The following is a 17,325-nucleotide window of genomic DNA, read 5'->3' on the forward strand; positions in this document are numbered from 1 at the left end:
CACCTGTCATACTCCAATGTAACGGAAAAACAACTAAAGAAAAACGAAATAGTAATAATAATAAAATGTCTCCACTGATCTGTGTTGTAACTTGTAAATGTGATTTATGTATGATTCCAATCGCTTTTTATAGTCAAAATCAGCAAATTTGCAGAGCTCCTCCGCTACAACTACGGGTAGCGATGAGAAGTGAGGCAGGGACGAGCTCTGCCTCACGTAAGCCCACAGTAACTGGCTGGAGCGCGGGCACTAATTTAACGCAGGCACTTATTTTGTGAGCACGCTCAAGCCAGTTACTGTGTGGTGAGGTGAGGCACAGATGAGATCTGCCTCACCTCAGAGTGTGTCACCCCACAGAAACTGGCTGGAAAGCGAGCCCTAAGCGCATGCCTGCACCATCTCACTGTATGTCACCAATGTAATGTTTGTAGATCCCTTTATTACATTTATCCTCGCCATCCATAGTCTCTAAATAACTTATTTCACGTATATATGATATTTAGGCTCGCTGGTCTCATCATACAACGGCAATGAAAAAAGCACCAGGGGAGGCAGCCATAACCTCTGCCGCACTGAAGGGGGCGCAAGTGAGCCCACAGGTTCTTGTTGCTACTGTTATTCTACGCAGGGACGGGGTAGACCATGGCGGTAGACGCGACGCAAACAACAAACTAGACTTTTGAAACTAGAGGAAGATAAGGAGGACTTTTACAAAAAAGTAATAGAGATTGTTGTCCAGAAGGAAAGCATGGACTTCATCTTCAAGTCAAGGTAAGACCCCAATTGTAATGAAAATGGGATCATACTAAGAAAGAACAATCCAATATTTAGATTTTGGGTATCCTTTTGTTGAACGGTCTGTTTAAAATGAATCGAAGCATCAGACTAAAAAAGCTTTTGAAAATAACCGAATATGTCGATTATGGTCAAAATATGATATTTATAAATCTGACTCTGAAAGAGTCAGTGCCTCACCAGCCATGAACCTCACCGCATGTCACTGCTTTTAGACCAACGCTTTTCAGGCTCTAGCTCCGAACCGGCCCTGGAACCGCATTGGTGTGAAAGGGGCATTAGCTAGCCATCCATGTAGCTAGCAGAGTGTTAGCCAGCTGTGCTAGTGTATGTTGATTACGTGCAGGGGCAGACTGGGACTAAAAATCAGCCCGGGAAACTTGGCTATTATCAACTCAAATGTATTGCTAACCTAACTAGAACTGGAACTGCTAACAATGAGATTGGATTTGACTTGAATGTGGAAGGACATTACATTACATTGCATTTAGCTGACGCTTTTATCCAAAGCGACTTACAATAAGTGCGTTCGACCAACAAAATAAAAACTTGAAGAAAACAGAATCATAAAGTACATCAGGCTTCATAGAGCAAAAACATTTCAAGTGCTACTCAACTGGCTTTAGGTAAGCCAGCCCTTTATTAGTATAAAAGTGCTTTGTTAATAGTTCTATCGCTCGAAGTGGAGTCGAAAGAGATGAGTTTTCAGTTTGCGCCGGAAGATGTTCAAGCTATCTGCCGTCCTGATGTCAATGGGGAGCTCATTCCACCATCTTGGAGCCAGGACAGCAAACCCACGTGTTTTTGCCGATGGGAACTTGGGTCCCCTTCGCAGCGAGGGCGCAGCGAGCCGTTTGGTTGATGCAGAGCGGAGTGCACGTGCTGGGGTGTACGGTTTAACCATGTCCTGGATGTAAGAAGGGCCAGATCCATTCGCAGCATGGTAAGCAAGTACCAGTGTCTTGAAGTGGATTCTAGCAGTTACCGGAAGCCAAATACAACGCTGACTTTTGAGATCTTGCCAAATGACTGTCTTTCTCCAACATGGCAAGTGTGACATTACCTTGTTGAACGCTCAATACTAACCAACTGCTTTTATTTTTTACGATAATTTTTGTTGTAGCTTTCATGTCTTAGCTTTACTTCTATGTATTAACTAATCAGGGGGGAAATGGTTGACACTTTCATTAGAATACAAATATCAGTCATGGGAAGCAGGAACATGTGTTTACAATGACATGGGAGTGTGTGGTTGATTGGGAAGGGGTATTGATTATATGGATGATCAAATATCACTAACACATAGCGATAACATGATACTGTGATTAAATATAATCGCATGTCCTCACATATTTTTGAGCTTTTTTGTCCTTTGCTAATCACATGCCTCTTTGTCCTGCAGTCAAGAATATGGGAGTTTCCCTGCTGTGTTTACCCTGCCAACGTTCCCCAAAGATATCCAGACCAAACTGGACGCAAAACAACCATGCCATAAAGTGTCTACTGATAGACACAAAATCGTGAGGATATTGCATGAGACGATGGCACAATACACAATGTAAATATTGCTATTGTAAATATTTGTCATCACACCTTCTACAGTATTGTGATCATACAAATACTTAACTTACTTTCTCATCCTGCTTTCTCTAGGTATCCGACAAATTCTGAATATATTAAAGTGGCCAAAGTATTGATTTTCAGGTATCCTTTCCTGAAGGATATGGAGGGGAATGGATATGTAAGTTACTTTTACTGGTTTTATAGTCCTATGTGGTTTGTTGAATTGACAGATGTTATCTCCCCTATAGCATTTTCGATTAAGGACACAAGCCTTTTCGAGAGCTCATTTACAAATTAACTTTTTCTAATGAGGTGTTATCTGGGTTACATCACAATATATGTTTTGATTTCCATAACCTGACATACCTGATTTGTTTGTTTCACACAACCAACTGGGAAGACTCTATGGTAAACTGTTTTGAAAAGGGCAGGCACTTTCAAAAATACTTGTCAGGGGATTGGATGAACCACCTATCTATCATATCTGTGCCCATGCCGTCTTTTGATTGACAGTCTGTCAGCTATGAAAGTGCGACCAATACATGGGTGCCATCTACTGACAAATAATCCCCTTTAGCTCAACAGCTTCGTAGTGGCCAAACATCTGCTACCTTCTCTTTAAACTCAATGAGTTTCACAAAAATGTTTTGGGTTAATTTAAATCTTTGTGTCCTCTGATTAGAACACCTGGCATATGTCTTTAAAACGGCGGTTCAAAGCTGAAAGGACGCCCCTGGTCCACCACGAGGTAGTTCGAAACATGAAGCAAAAGTTTGGGCATCATAGATCACCCCAAGCACCAGAAAATAACCAGGGAAGCATAACGAGTTCTGTCAGACGATCTTCAGTGAGTTTATTCCTATCAGCCTGTATACACTTAAAACTGAGTCAGTAGATACAGTATATAGAAAATGGTGGCACTGCTATATTAAGCCAGGCTCATGTTTGTCATTTGTCTCCATCTGTCTTGTCTATCTGCAGGACATCATTTCTGTTTCTGGGGAGGACGAGTCCTCCATTGATGCACACACACAGGTTTTGAAACGACAATACCTGAAGGCCCAGCCTGATTCCTGCATCGTTATCAACGCAATGACAAAGACATTTCAGTGGAGGAGAAAGGAGGTGGCTGAGGGGGTACGGGCTGATACTATCGCCAATAAGTATCCATTCTTGAAGACACCTGCTGGGGTATGTAAAATATGTAACCCTTCGCTACTTGCACGCGTAGTGTTCCGTCCATACAATCAACCTCTCTAAATTGTACTGTGTTGTCTTTGTTTCTGTCCGTCTATGCAGTTGTGTGAGGAAATGAACCGCATCCACAACATTGAAAACCTGCAGCACCGCTCAGAGAGGAATTTCTCCCCATTCTACCCAAGGTGCTGGCCCTTGCAAAAGGAAAATCCCCTCTGGAGAAGATATATCTGCAGGCAAGAGAAGAGTCACTGAGCGAAGATCTACCAGGTAATGCTGTCTGTGTACAGGTGTCACTGCGTCGTAGGGCTGCTCGATTATGGCAAAAATCATAATTATGATTATTCATTGACTTTGAAAACATCCATTTATTGAACTTTAAAAAATATTTATTTTGAACAATATGTTTTAACAGTTGATTACCCTGTAATGTAACGTAATAAAAATAAAAAAAACATTTATATCTACATTTAAATAAATACTATCAAAATAATAAATACCAATAAATAAGATAAACAAATATTTTGGAGCGCACTTCCACAACCTACTAAACATATATAAATATGATAACTAATGCCACTCACAACTTGTAATGTTTAATTATACTGCTACATGCAGTACTGTTATTTTGGTAACCCCTCACCTGGAAACAGGAAGTAGTTAAGAGGCTCCGGCTTGACGAGGTTAGTAAAAGTTGACTGTACGCTAGAGATCGGAGAATAAAGACACAGCAACTAAAGCTTCCCTTGTAACGTCTTTATATGGATTTATTAAACAGACTGCAAGACACAACCTGGCCGAGCGGGCTTTTAGGGAGGGCAGGATGTGTAACGCAAGACACATTGAGATCATCATTGCGAAAGGGAATGCAGCAAAATAATCGTTTTAATCGAGAATAAAATACGATTAATTGCACAGCCCTACTGCGTCCTAGCTTCCACCCTCACTTGCCCACGTGGGTACGATCTCATCCTCTGACTTACAAACTCACAAGGCTCGTCTGGTCTTCAACCTTCCTAAATTTTCCCACACCACTCCGTTCCTCCGCTCCCTCCACTGGCTTCCGGTAACTGCTAGAATCCACTTCAAGACAATGGTACTTGCTTACCATGCTGCGAATGGATCTGGCCCTTCCTACATCCAGGACATGGTTAAACCGTACACCTCAGCACGTGCACTCCGCTCTGCATCAGCCAAACGGCTCGCTGCACCCTCGCTGCGAGGGAGACCCAAGTTCCCATCAGCAAAAACACGTGGGTTTGCTATCCTGGCAGGCATCCTCAAGGTGGATGGCCGGTGGGTGCCCCCCCTTGATGAGAGCCTGGCGGCCCATCTGCTTCCACGGGCGGCTGGTTGGGCGGAGGGTAAGCGACCCCTGCCCCCGCTGCCCCGGGACCGAGACACTCTGGAATATCTGGACAAGATGTTCAAGCTCGGTACGCAGATGGCGGCTGCAGCAAATAATCTCGGCGTGTTGGGCGTCTTCCTGATCACCCCTCAGGCAGCCGCCCCCGCCCTCCTGTCGCAAGATGGGAGCAATTATCCGGACCGCGCTATAAGTCAGATGAATAATCTGATTCATGGCGTGGCCGCTGCAGCAGGGCGGGTGATTTCCTTGGCCACAGTGGCGTCTCGTCACGTGTGGTTGGGACTCACTGCCCTATCTAGAAAAGACCGAGAAGATCTCCTCGGAGCCCCCGTGTCCACGGAGGGGCTCTTTGGGTCAATCTCCTCGGTCACTCAGTGCTTCAGCCGGCTTGAGGAGGAAAGGGTCCAGCTTAGCAGGATGCTACCGCTGGCCCCGCCTCCGGCCCCGCTACGCGCTCCTCCACGCGTTTCCATGCAGGCGAGGGAGCGCAGTGCGACAGTGAAGCGGAGGGAGAGGCGCCGGCACGGGGGTCCCGTAGCTGCAGCGCCCTCCACCTCTACGGCCCATCACGTGGTACCGGCATATCGGCAGCCACGGGGAAGGGCTGCCCGACCTCGGCAGGCTCTTCAGCAGCAGAGAGCGGCCGGGTGGGGTGCACCGTCTGCCCGAAGCTGACTGGCGGGGGGAGGTAGCGTCTCGGCGGGGGGAGGAAATCTCTTCGCCCGGGACGCAAGGGTGAATCCCGCCTCCTCCCTATTCGATGCACAGATTCCTTTGAACATTTTTTAAAATAAAGAAAAAGTTGATCTGTATCCAAGTCTAAGTGTCCTTTGTTTCCACAATGCTACACTTACACATGATGTCTGTACAGATTCCCCACTCGCCGCCCCAGCCATAGCTCCTGTAAGGGAGGAGGCTAGTGGGAGTGCGCAGATGAGAGTGATGAAACGTAAACAAAGCTATCGTAATGCTATACGGGTACAGAGGCATTATGGCCGGCATATTGCTGTTGGGGAACACACTAAGCCTGGGGTTAAGACTCCAATTAATGCAGGTTACCAGAGTTGCATTATGGCAGCGCCCGCACTCACAGAAGAGCGCGTGGCGGTGCGTTCAGGGACCTTAGTAGAACGCACTACTCCTATGAGGACTCCGATTAATGATGTTCACCATAAGGGTGAAAACGGCATTATGAGGGAGCGCGCGCTCACACATGAGCATGCGGCGGTGCGTTCAGGGTCCTCAGTAAATAATCAGCCCTTTCTGTGTCGACCCTCAATGGGCGAATCTTCCCTTCACGGGGAGTTTTGCGGCGGGACGGGTCACCAGAGAGTACCACAGCTTTATAGCTGCGGCCCCACAGCTGAGGGCATGCCCTTTAACACAGTGTTATGGGGAATGGAAACTCAGCTGTGTACTATCAAAGTGGATGGACAGGACGCTGAAACGGGGCTATTCACTCCAGTTCTGCAGCGTCCCACCCCCTTTTATGGGCATGCGAGAGGTGAAGCTATCCTCTCGAGAGGGGATGAGTTTCCTCTCAGCAGAGATTCAGGCTCTGGTGCAGAAACAGGCTGTGTCTGTTGTGCACCCTCAGCGCAGGGAAGAGGGTCTTTATTCGCACCATCTCCCCCGTCCTCATCACCGCGCCTACGTCAACCACCTCCCCCCCCTGGCAGCATGTCCTCTACCCCCGCACCATCTAGCCCGTCTCCATCACCGTGCCTACGTCGACCACCTCCCCTCCCTTCGAGGGGGCTTCTGCAGTCTCCGAAGCCTGATAAGGATGTGTGTGTACAAAACACAACAAACTCTTACTGATATGTGATGGGTCCAGGCTCAAGGGCGTATGGCACTCTCAACTCTTTCCAGGACATGTCGGGGCCCTGCCTGCCAGTAGCTTTGCCGATATCTGTGTTGATAGGTAATAGATTAAGAGCGGTGAATCATAGAAACAGGAAGCGCTCAAACGTTTGTGTGAGTGTATCTAATTTAGCAGTGATTCCATGTCAGCCACAGCTTGTTACAAAAAACATGACTGATAGTGTGTTTAACAAACTTAAACTAGCTTTATTAAATGTCAGGTCTTTGGCAGGAAAAACATTTTAATCAATGATTTTATCACTGAGCACAATCTCGATTTTATGTTTTTAACAGAAACTTGGATTGAACAAAATAACAGTGCAGCTGTTCTTATCGAATCAACCCCTCCCAACTTTAGTTTTATGAGTCAGGAAAGAATGCATAAGAAAGGGGGTGGAGTTGCTATTCTGTTCAATGATTCCCTTCAATGCAGGAAGACATCGTATGGAAACTTTGATTCTTTTGAATATGTGGCCCTTCGGCTGAAATGCTCCTCTCGAGCTCTGTTCCTAAATATCTATAGACCACCCAAATACTGTGCAAGCTTTTTTGATGACTTTACTGAACTGCTGTCTATAGTGTGTATTGACTTTGACCGTCTAGTCATTGTTGGTGATTTTAACATCCATGTTGACAACCCCCAGGACAGAGGGGCTAAATAACTGTTTTGTGTTCTTGATAGCTATGGACTGACTCAGCATGTGACGGAGCCCACGCACAATAAGGGGCACACTCTGGACTTCCATCCATCCATCCATCCATCTTCTTCCGCTTATCCGTGGTCGGGTCGCGGGGGTAGCAGTTCCAGCAGAGAGCCCCAAACTTTATTTTCCCTGGCGACATCAACCAGCTCTGACTGGGGGATCCCAAGGCGCTCCCAGGCCAGCGAAGAGATATAATCCCTCCACCTGGTCCTAGGTCTACCCCTTGGTCTCTTCCCAGCTGGACGTGCCTGGAACACCTCCCTAGGGAGGCGCCCAGGTGGCATCCTAACTAGGTGCCCGAACCACCTCAACTGGCTCCTTTCGACGTGAAGGAGGAGCGGCTCAACTCCGAGTCCCTCCCTGATGACCGAACTTCTCACCTTATCCCTAAGGGAGACACCAGCCACCCTGCGGAGAAAACCCATCTCGGCCGCTTGTATCCGCGATCTCGTTCTTTCGGTCATGACCCATCCTTCATGACCATAGGTGAGGGTAGGAACGAAAATGGCCCGGTAGACAGAGAGCTTTGCCTTCTGGCTCAGCTCCCTTTTCGTCACAACGGTGCGGTAAAGCGACTGCAGTACCGCTCCCGCTGCTCCGATTCTCCGGCCCATCTCACGCTCCATTGTTCCCCTCACTCGAGAACAAGACCCCGAGATACTTGAACTCCTTCACTTGGGGTAAGGACTCATTCCCTACTTGAAGTGGACAGTCCATCGGTTTCCTGCTGAGAACCATGGCCTCAGATTTGGAGGTGCTGATCCTCATCCCAGCCGCTTCACACTCGGTTGCGAACCGATCCAGTGAGTGCTGAAGGTCGCAGACCGATGAAGCCATTAGAACCACATCATCTGCAAAAAGCAGTGGTGCAATCCTTAGTCAACCGAACTGCAGACCCCCTCCCCCATGACTACGCCTCGAAATCCGATCCATGTATATTACAAACAGGATTGGTGACAAAGCGCAGCCCTGGCGGAGGCCAACCCTCACCGGAAATGGGTCCGACTTACTGCCGAGGACCCGGACACAGCTCTCGCTTTGGGAGTACAGAGATTGGATGGCCCTGAGTAGAGACCCCCTCACCCCATACTCCCGCAGCACCTCCCACAGTAACTCCCTGGGAACTCGGTCATACGCCTTCTCCAAGTCTACAAAACACATGTAGACCGGATAAGCGTATTCCCAGGCCCCCTCCAGGATCCTTGCGAGAGTAAAAAGCTGATCCGTCGTTCCACGACCAGGACGGAATCCGCATTGTTCCTCCTCAATCTGAGGTTCGACAATCGGCCTGACCCTCCTTTCGAGTACCTTAGAGTAAACTTTCCCGGGGAGGCTGAGTAGTGTGATGCCTCTGGACTTAATTATCTCAAAGGGTCTGAATATCTCTAAGGTTGTGGTGACTGATGTTGCACTCTCTGACCATTCCTGTGTTTTCTTTGAGAGCTCTATTTCTGTTCACACAAATGTTCAAAAAGAGGTAACCACAAAGCGATATTTAACTGAAAATACTAGGGAAATGTTTACTCAGAATTTCTCTTCCACACTTGCCCCTGCCAACATCTCAGTAAATGAGCTAGTAGATCATTTTAATTCAAAAATTAAAAATGTTATAGATGCCATTGCTCCAACTAAGGTAAAGGAAGTGTCTGGCAAGAAAATATCTCCATGGAGAAAGGCCATGACCGTGAAAACAGAAAAAAGAGAATGTCGAAAAGCTGAACGCAGGTGGCGAAAAACAAATCTCCAGGTTCACTTTGAAATCTATAAAGAGAGACTTGGCCTTTATAATTTGGAATTGAAAAATGCACGACAATCGTTCTTCTCTGACATCATTACCAAAAACAAAAACAACGCACGTGCCTTGTTTGCTACCGTCGACAGACTAACTAACCCCCCAGTGTCAGTAGCCTCTGAATTTCTATCCACCAGGGCGTGCAATGATTTTGCCTTCTTCTCTGACAACATTCAGAACATCAGACAAGCAGTCAGTACCTCTGCATCAGGAACAGCAAATGTGTTGTCCCTATCTCCACTTAACATCAATTCAGACATCATGACACAATTCCATCAGATTAATGATAAAAACCTAGAGGACATTATTCAACTTCTGAAATCCTCCTCCTGCTGCCTTGATATTCATCATCATCATCATCTTTTATTTAAAGAGACTCTTGGTCCATTATTACAAAAACATACAACACTCAAATATAAATTAAAAAAGGCAGTTATACCAATGTTTCCACAGAGGTGACTGGTATCGTACAGCACTGAAACACGGATTTGACAGCAGCATAATGACAGAGTTATGAGAAACATTCAATCGACAGATGAATTTGTACATTCGATTTCTCAAAAGAGCATGGAACGTGTTGACTCGTGCGTTACAGAACATTTCACTTGCACTGCACCACCTTGGTTTTCTAAGCAGTATACGCAAACAGTCATTATATGCAACCTGGAGCTTCTTGAGGCTTGCCTTCTTATACTTGACCCACAAGGGGGCAGTATAGAGAGGAGTGCAATAAGCTCTAAAGAGGTTCACCTTAACCTTATCTGAACACCAAGAGAGTTTTCTAGCCAACATGTTAGCTTGCATATATAAGACACGCCGCTGTCTATACATGTCATCATCATCAGCCATTTAATCTGTGATGACGTGTCCCAGATACTTAGTGTTACAGCAAACAGACAGCACCTGTCCTGACAGGTAGAATGTTGGAAAACAAAGGTTCTTATCCCCTTTTGCTCTGCAGATCATTACAGCGCTCTTCTTAGCATTGTATTTAACGTCAAATTTGACTCCGTAATCAGAACAAACATTTAGCAACTGTTGAAAACCAGCACTGCTAGGAGAAACAATAGCCAGATCATCGGCATACATAAGATGGTTTACAATCACATTACCAATCACACACCCTGTTTTACAGACACTTAAATCATCTGATAGATCATTCATATAGATATTAAAAAGGCATGGTGAGAGGAGCCCCCCCTGGCGGACTCCATTACCAACACCAAATGGCGCAGAGACTGCATTCCCCCATTTGATCCGCATGCTCTGGTTGGCATACCAATAAGCCAGGATCCTAATTATACTGTTAGGCACACCCCTTTGTCTCAATTTTAAAAACAGTTTATGGTGGTTAACTCGGTCAAAAGCCTTAGAGGCATCAATGAAACCAATCAGAACAGTTGAATTCTGTCTTTTATATGTTTCTACCATTTCTTTCAAAGCATAGATGCATAGCTCAGTACCATGCTTAGCCTTGAAGCCAAACTGGTTATCTGAGGTACATAAATATGAACATAGTCTATCTAACAAAATTCTTTCCAAGACTTTGGATAACACACTGGCTAGAGCAATTGGTCTATAGTTATCCAAGCTCCCTACCTTGCCCGCTTTGTCCTTAATGACAGGCACCAAAGTAACAGTCAACATGGAGTCTGGCAACATACCATGAGTCATGAGGCCGGTAAAACAAATGGCAAGAAGAACGGCAACCTTCGGGCTTGCCAGTTTAAGGTGCTCTGCAGTGATTCGGTCAGAGCCGCATGCTTTATTATCAGCTAGCTGTGCAATTGCTCGATAAACCTCTTTAGCTGTAATTCCCACTGTGTCACTCTTCACAACATCACCAACTTTGTAGGGGTCACTTTTAACACAATTAAGTATATTAGAGTAATGTTGCCTCCACAACTCAGCTATGTTATCGGCTCCAGATACTCCCTCTATGGTACACGGTAATGACGTACTGGCCCTGTTCAGAGCTCTCACCTCCTTCCAGAAGCCAGTCACATCATTATGAAGCAGCTTTTCAGCCATAGAGTCCGCTCTCAATGTTTCTGTGTGTTTGTTGACATAACGAACTGCATATTTATATCTAGCATTTGTACGCTTTTTGAGATCCAGGACAGGTCCCTCTCTGGGCCTACCTGCCTGGACCCAGGCCCCAAAAGCATTCTTGGCTTCAGCATATTGATCAGCCACATGTTTATTCCACCCTGGCTTGACGTTGTGTCTCTTCCTAGAGTAGGTACAGCACGGTCTACTGGCCTCCCATACAGCTCCCACAATACAATCATACATGTTACAGAGGTCTTCACGGTGAGAGTTTTCATTACAACCCACATCAACACACAGAGTTGCCACTTTGGGTAGATATACATCACTCAATAGGACATCAGTTCTCCCATAGTACAATAGCCTATCCTCATTTGTGAGCTTGGACCAATCCACTTTAGTGGTACAGGCATTTTTAACCTCCTGAGACATCTCAGGGAGACTATCACAATCTAGTGACATTATAAAAGGAATGTGATCTGACATTGATGCCTCATACACAATCTCGATTGATCTTACAGTGTCATGGGCATTAGCAGTGCTTATGCAATGGTCAAGCCATGAAGTTGTATGCCAGGCCTCGCTTATATATGAATAGCTATCTGTAGGCAGAAGTATTTGGCTTGATAATATAAGATTGTTATCATCACAAAACTGTAGCATATGCTTAGCAAACAAGGACCTTTTGTCTGATATGTCAGCATTCATATCACCCACTACAAAAAACACTGGTGGAATGATTATCAGCAATAAAAGAATGTATAAAAGCAAGTCTGTTCAGGTATTCATCTTCATTATGCTGTGACTCATATGGTGTATATACATTGAGAATGCTAAACTCCTTGTTATTCATTTTGATCTGTACAGCAATACACCAGTCAACTTCAAGCCTGATGACATTAATGACAGTGTCCAGCTTTTTGTGCCACAGGATAGCCACGCCCCCTGCTATCCTTCCTCTCACTATTCCCAGAGATAGGTCCGTAGTGGACTCACCAGCCCCGTGAAAATTGTCATTAAGAGAGTTCAACTTTCCCAAGTCCTGCTTTGGTAAGAAAGTTTCTTGCAAGCATAAAATGTCACATTTTTGTAGCAAGTTGTCCACCACTACACGTCGGATCCTATCAGCAGCGCTGTTGCCCAGGCGCAGCCCGCGACAGTTAAATGATCCAACCCGCATAACGTTTAGCTAAGCAGCTCAGCGGTAGCCCCATTCAGTACCCTCGCACCAGCAAAAGGTCTAGCTCTGCTAGCCCCTATCACCTCCGCTTTACGTGGTTCATAGTATCTACTCACAACTGAGCCTTCAGGCCAGAGTTCTGGGTTAAACATCTCCGCAACTTCATTGCACTAAGCACACACTTTAAAGGGGACCTATCATGCAAAATGCACCTTTGGACGTCTTTTATACATGAATATATGTTCCCGGTGTTCCAGGGAACTCACCAAGTGTCAGAAAACACAACCCTCTCTATTTTCCTCCTTCGCCAAATCTCTAAAAAAGTGGCTGAAACGGATCTGAAAAAAACGGATCCAGATTTCAACACTTTCCTACGTCACAAAGAGACGTGCTCCGCTTATTGGTCAACTCTCCACCTATCAGGGGAATGAGCCACGGCCACGTGCATTGCCGGGATCAATACCAACCATCCGGGAGCAGGCCAGTGAGGACACATCCAATTTTGAAGCTGTAAGTTTTTATTTAGCGATGTTTTTCCTGATAAAGCTATCTCTAGCTTGTAGTATGTAGCATGTAGCATGTAGCTTCGCCGTATCAATGTCGCCTCAAACCCAAATAGTAATCGGTTAGGTGTTTATATGTTTTATAACATTTTATATTGTACGCTCCGCAGTCTTTGCTTTGTCTTTTATTTTAATTATCAGGCATTTGCTAACATGTTCAGACATACTGCCGTAATGGCGATCTGTGTGAAGGCTGTAAAGCCACGCCCTAGCCGATAACACAAGTATTTATTCTCCTATTTATTAGTATTTTGTATCCTCTAAAATCATATTGAGTAAGTTATAATAACAAACGTAATCTTCTGTAGGTAAGTGCCGTTTTTTGCAGCGTTATATGTAAAAGCTTTTGTGATTGTAGTCTGTAAGAACGATCAGATATCATCGATCTGTAAGCTAAGCTACGCTACGCTAATGAGACATGCCGTTTTTTGCAGCGTTATATGTCAAAGCTTTTGTGTGTTTACTTGTTTGCGCACATGAATATAAATGGGGGTGTGTGAGGATACAACACTGTGTGTATGTATGCGAGGGGGGGACACACACCACGAGTAAAACGGAGCTAAAGCCCCGTTGGTCTGTTGTTGTTGACGAGGCCTTACCTAGCAACAGGCTAATTAGTGGCTAGCACAAATTACAGTCAGTCTACTGAGCTCAGCCCCTCTCCAACATATCATCTGTATTGAGTCAGAAACACAGCATGCACGTTACGGTTCAAAACTAACTCAGATTGGAAAAGGCTAAGCAAAGAGCTTTGCTAAATAGAGAGTTTTAAGCCCCATCTTTTGGGATTTCAGACTATATTATCCAAATAGTATTTTCTCATCCTGAATACTAAATTGAGATGATTTTGTTCTAACTATGTTTTCTTCTTTACAGGCCAGCACCTCACATACTTACTAATTAGTGACAATTTGTACATCCTTTGCTATTATTTACATTTTTTTTTATCATGGCAGAAATGAAAGACTGTACCTGGCAGCCCTGCACCACAATGAAAACGCTGAGCGTGCACAAGCCAACATCCACTGGAAACCCTCTGTATAAACTGCAGTTCCCAAGGCCAGGAAGGGAGAATGCAGAGCAAAACCAGTAAAGACTGACCCCACATTCCGTAAGTGTTTAAAATATTTATTATACAACTATTTACAAATATAAAATTAGAAAGAACTTTCAGTTTTTTACATGCATATACTAATCTAAACCACATTTTTTGTTGTGCTTTTTTTTTTAACATTGCACAGGCTACGTGGCCAACTTGATGGACCTCATCTTCGACCAAGTCTTTGTGGACCCTGCACCATTATGAGCGACCTGACAGGGAGGAGGTCATCGCCGGGTATGCTACACGGTTCAATTTGGCTGCTGTCTGAACCCAACATCGACATTTTGCGGATCAGGAAACTCCTGCCTCCTTGAGGACAACGCAGGCCGGAATCACCACTCTGATCCTGCGTCCAAGGAAGCCCCAGCACCAGCTCACAAAGCTTCTGTAGGCTAGATACCTGTGACGCCTGAAATCATTAAAAAATATATTTAGTGTAATTTATACAAAATACAAGTACATTTAATTTTTTTTTATGGGTTCAAAGAACCGTTGATTTTGACAATAAAGTTCCGAGTTGATATCAAATGTGTCGTGATTATTCATGTTTGGATGGGTAAAGAATATTCTGATTTCAAAAGCATAAGGTTGTGTGTGGACTTTTTTTGTCGTACACATGGGTGTGTTATGCCATTGCTGTGTAATAATATATATATAATAGTACATGTACAATGAAAGATTGCATAAAGCCATATACACCAGTATTTATTTCCATGAACAATATTAGCATTCGTTTTACAATTTCAGTCAAAAGAAACAAACCACTCACTGCTCTATTTGCCTCAACTGTAGTCCACCATGTTCAGCTCTGTAAATATTCAATGCATTCTGCAGGGAGAACACATTCAGGCACACAGGCTCCAATCCAGGATGGTCCACCATACAGGTTACAGAGTCCTCAAGTTCCTGCAATCCGTCTTGACACCTAGTGTGATAAACATATTGAATGACATGTTAAAAATGCATTCTCTAAACAGACAACTTAGTGAAGCTATCAAAAATGTTACCTGTGGTATCTCTATGCAGCACATGCTCCGTTCAGAAGGCATCGTGCCGCAATTTGCACATGTACACCTGTAGAAAGAAGTCAATAACTGAGCTTTTAAAAACACATGAAACTACACACATTACTGACAAACTGAGGGTGTTGTTGGAGTTATACTTTTTATCACCCTAAGTTATTGAACTTTCCAACGGTTGTTGCACGATGTTGGAAGAAAAGGGCTGTAAACTATTAATAAACGCAATGCGGCCATTGTATATATGCTGAAAATATGAATGTCTCCCTTTATAAATATATATATGTATCGCTGTTTTTGCGTTACAAGCTCTAAGTTATAAACTGTACACATAGCATTCTTGCTAATTAGCCAAAATATGAACGGAATAAGTAGCAAGCATCGTAACAGAGTAAATAAATAGGAACAACAGCTTGTCAACTAACCATTCAGAAACGTCCTGCTGCAACCGAGATCTTTGCACCTCCACCAAAACCTCCGCTGCTTCAGGGTCAGTCTCTGGATCAAATTGATAATACGCTTGAACACATGCATTGCTCTGAGATGACATGTTTATTCCACACTCGTAATCACAGCAAGCATGTTAACGTGACTCTCACCGACTCATGCCCCGCTCTTCTGCAGGGGGGCGTGGTCAGCTGCTGCTCAGAATTTTCAAAGACAGGCTTGGAAAAGAGCGAAAATGAGCGAAACGAGGCATGGCTAAAAAATGATCTGTTTGGTATTTTGAAAAATAAAATGTATAAATATACCTTATATAGGTATGGTCATACACTATATCATTTAAATATAGCATGATAGGTCTCCTTTAAACGAGCTATATCTGCTGCTTGCAGTGTCAATACGGTGACAGTTAACATCACGGCCGAGTTGTTCAGTTAGATATTCGGACAGTGTCTCAGCATCAAGGTCTGGCGAGAATTTGGTAGCAAAAACACTCACCAACTTCGTACGGATCACTTTGATATTCCCTTGTGCAGCAGTGCCAACAATAGGCTTAGGCATCCTCCGTTCAGGTTTCCCAACAAGCTGTTTAGATAAGGCAGACTGGCCCTCGGCCCTATTCCTCCGACCTCGGCCCTGTTTCACAACTTGACTCCATACCTGCGAATTTACCGCAGTTCCTCCAGGGCTCACACAGGCACTCACGGTCCCTGACGCAGCGAGCGGGTCAACACAGTTGGGATGTACTACATCAGTAGAAGAGCCGGGGGGGGCTCGCATCCTTCACCAACACCGCACCATTACCCTGAGCGCTCCCACAGGTAGTTTCAGCGTCACTTGGTACAGCCAGTCCTCCACCATGACTCGGCTCCAACTGGCGTTCTACGGCAGCAACTCTGCTGTCCATGGTCGCAGCCACAGCATGCAGGTCCTCACCGATATCTGCCTGAACTTCCACTACGTGTCTTAATGCGCAAACCTTGCTGTGCAGTCGCTCCATCTTGCTCAGCAGGTTGGACACATCCAGGTTGTTAAACGTAACAGGCGGCAGCTCATCCAGGTAGTGGGAGACAAAACGGGGGATGTTTTCACCGCATTCATTTAGCACTTTTAGGCAGCTTTTAATATTGTTTGCATCCTTCTGGTTGCCTTTAAAGGCCACACACCGCTGCTTGGTTTCAGGACAGAGTTCAAACAACGTCTTTTTAGAAGTCTCGATCCATTCGGAATCGAAGGTGTTAGAGGCTACAAGGACTAGCTCGTCCTGGGTCATAGTTTTAATTTTAACCGCCAGGAAGTTGAGTAACTCATCCTCTACAATAACTAGGCCGTCAACAGTCTTATATATTGTAGGTTTTAGTTGAGGCCGGTGGTTTGAATCGGGAGCTACCGAGCCATAACACACACCATCAGCCATCTTGTAAGACTGTTATTATTATTATTATTATTATTATATTATTCCAACAGGATTTTTTAAAGATGTTTTCCTTGCATGGCCTCAGATCTACTTCATATAGTAAACAAGTCTCTTCACTCAGGTGTTTTTCCACAGGCCCTGAAAACTGCAGTCATTAAACCGCTCTTAAAAAAGAATAATCTAGATGCTTCAGTAATGAACAATTACAGGCCCATATCAAACCTCCCATTTCTAGGTAAAATCATTGAAAAAGTTGTTTTTCAACAGT

This window comes from Gymnodraco acuticeps, unplaced genomic scaffold (assembly GCF_902827175.1).
Source record: "Gymnodraco acuticeps unplaced genomic scaffold, fGymAcu1.1, whole genome shotgun sequence".
In the NCBI taxonomy this organism is placed as follows: domain Eukaryota; kingdom Metazoa; phylum Chordata; class Actinopteri; order Perciformes; family Bathydraconidae; genus Gymnodraco; species Gymnodraco acuticeps.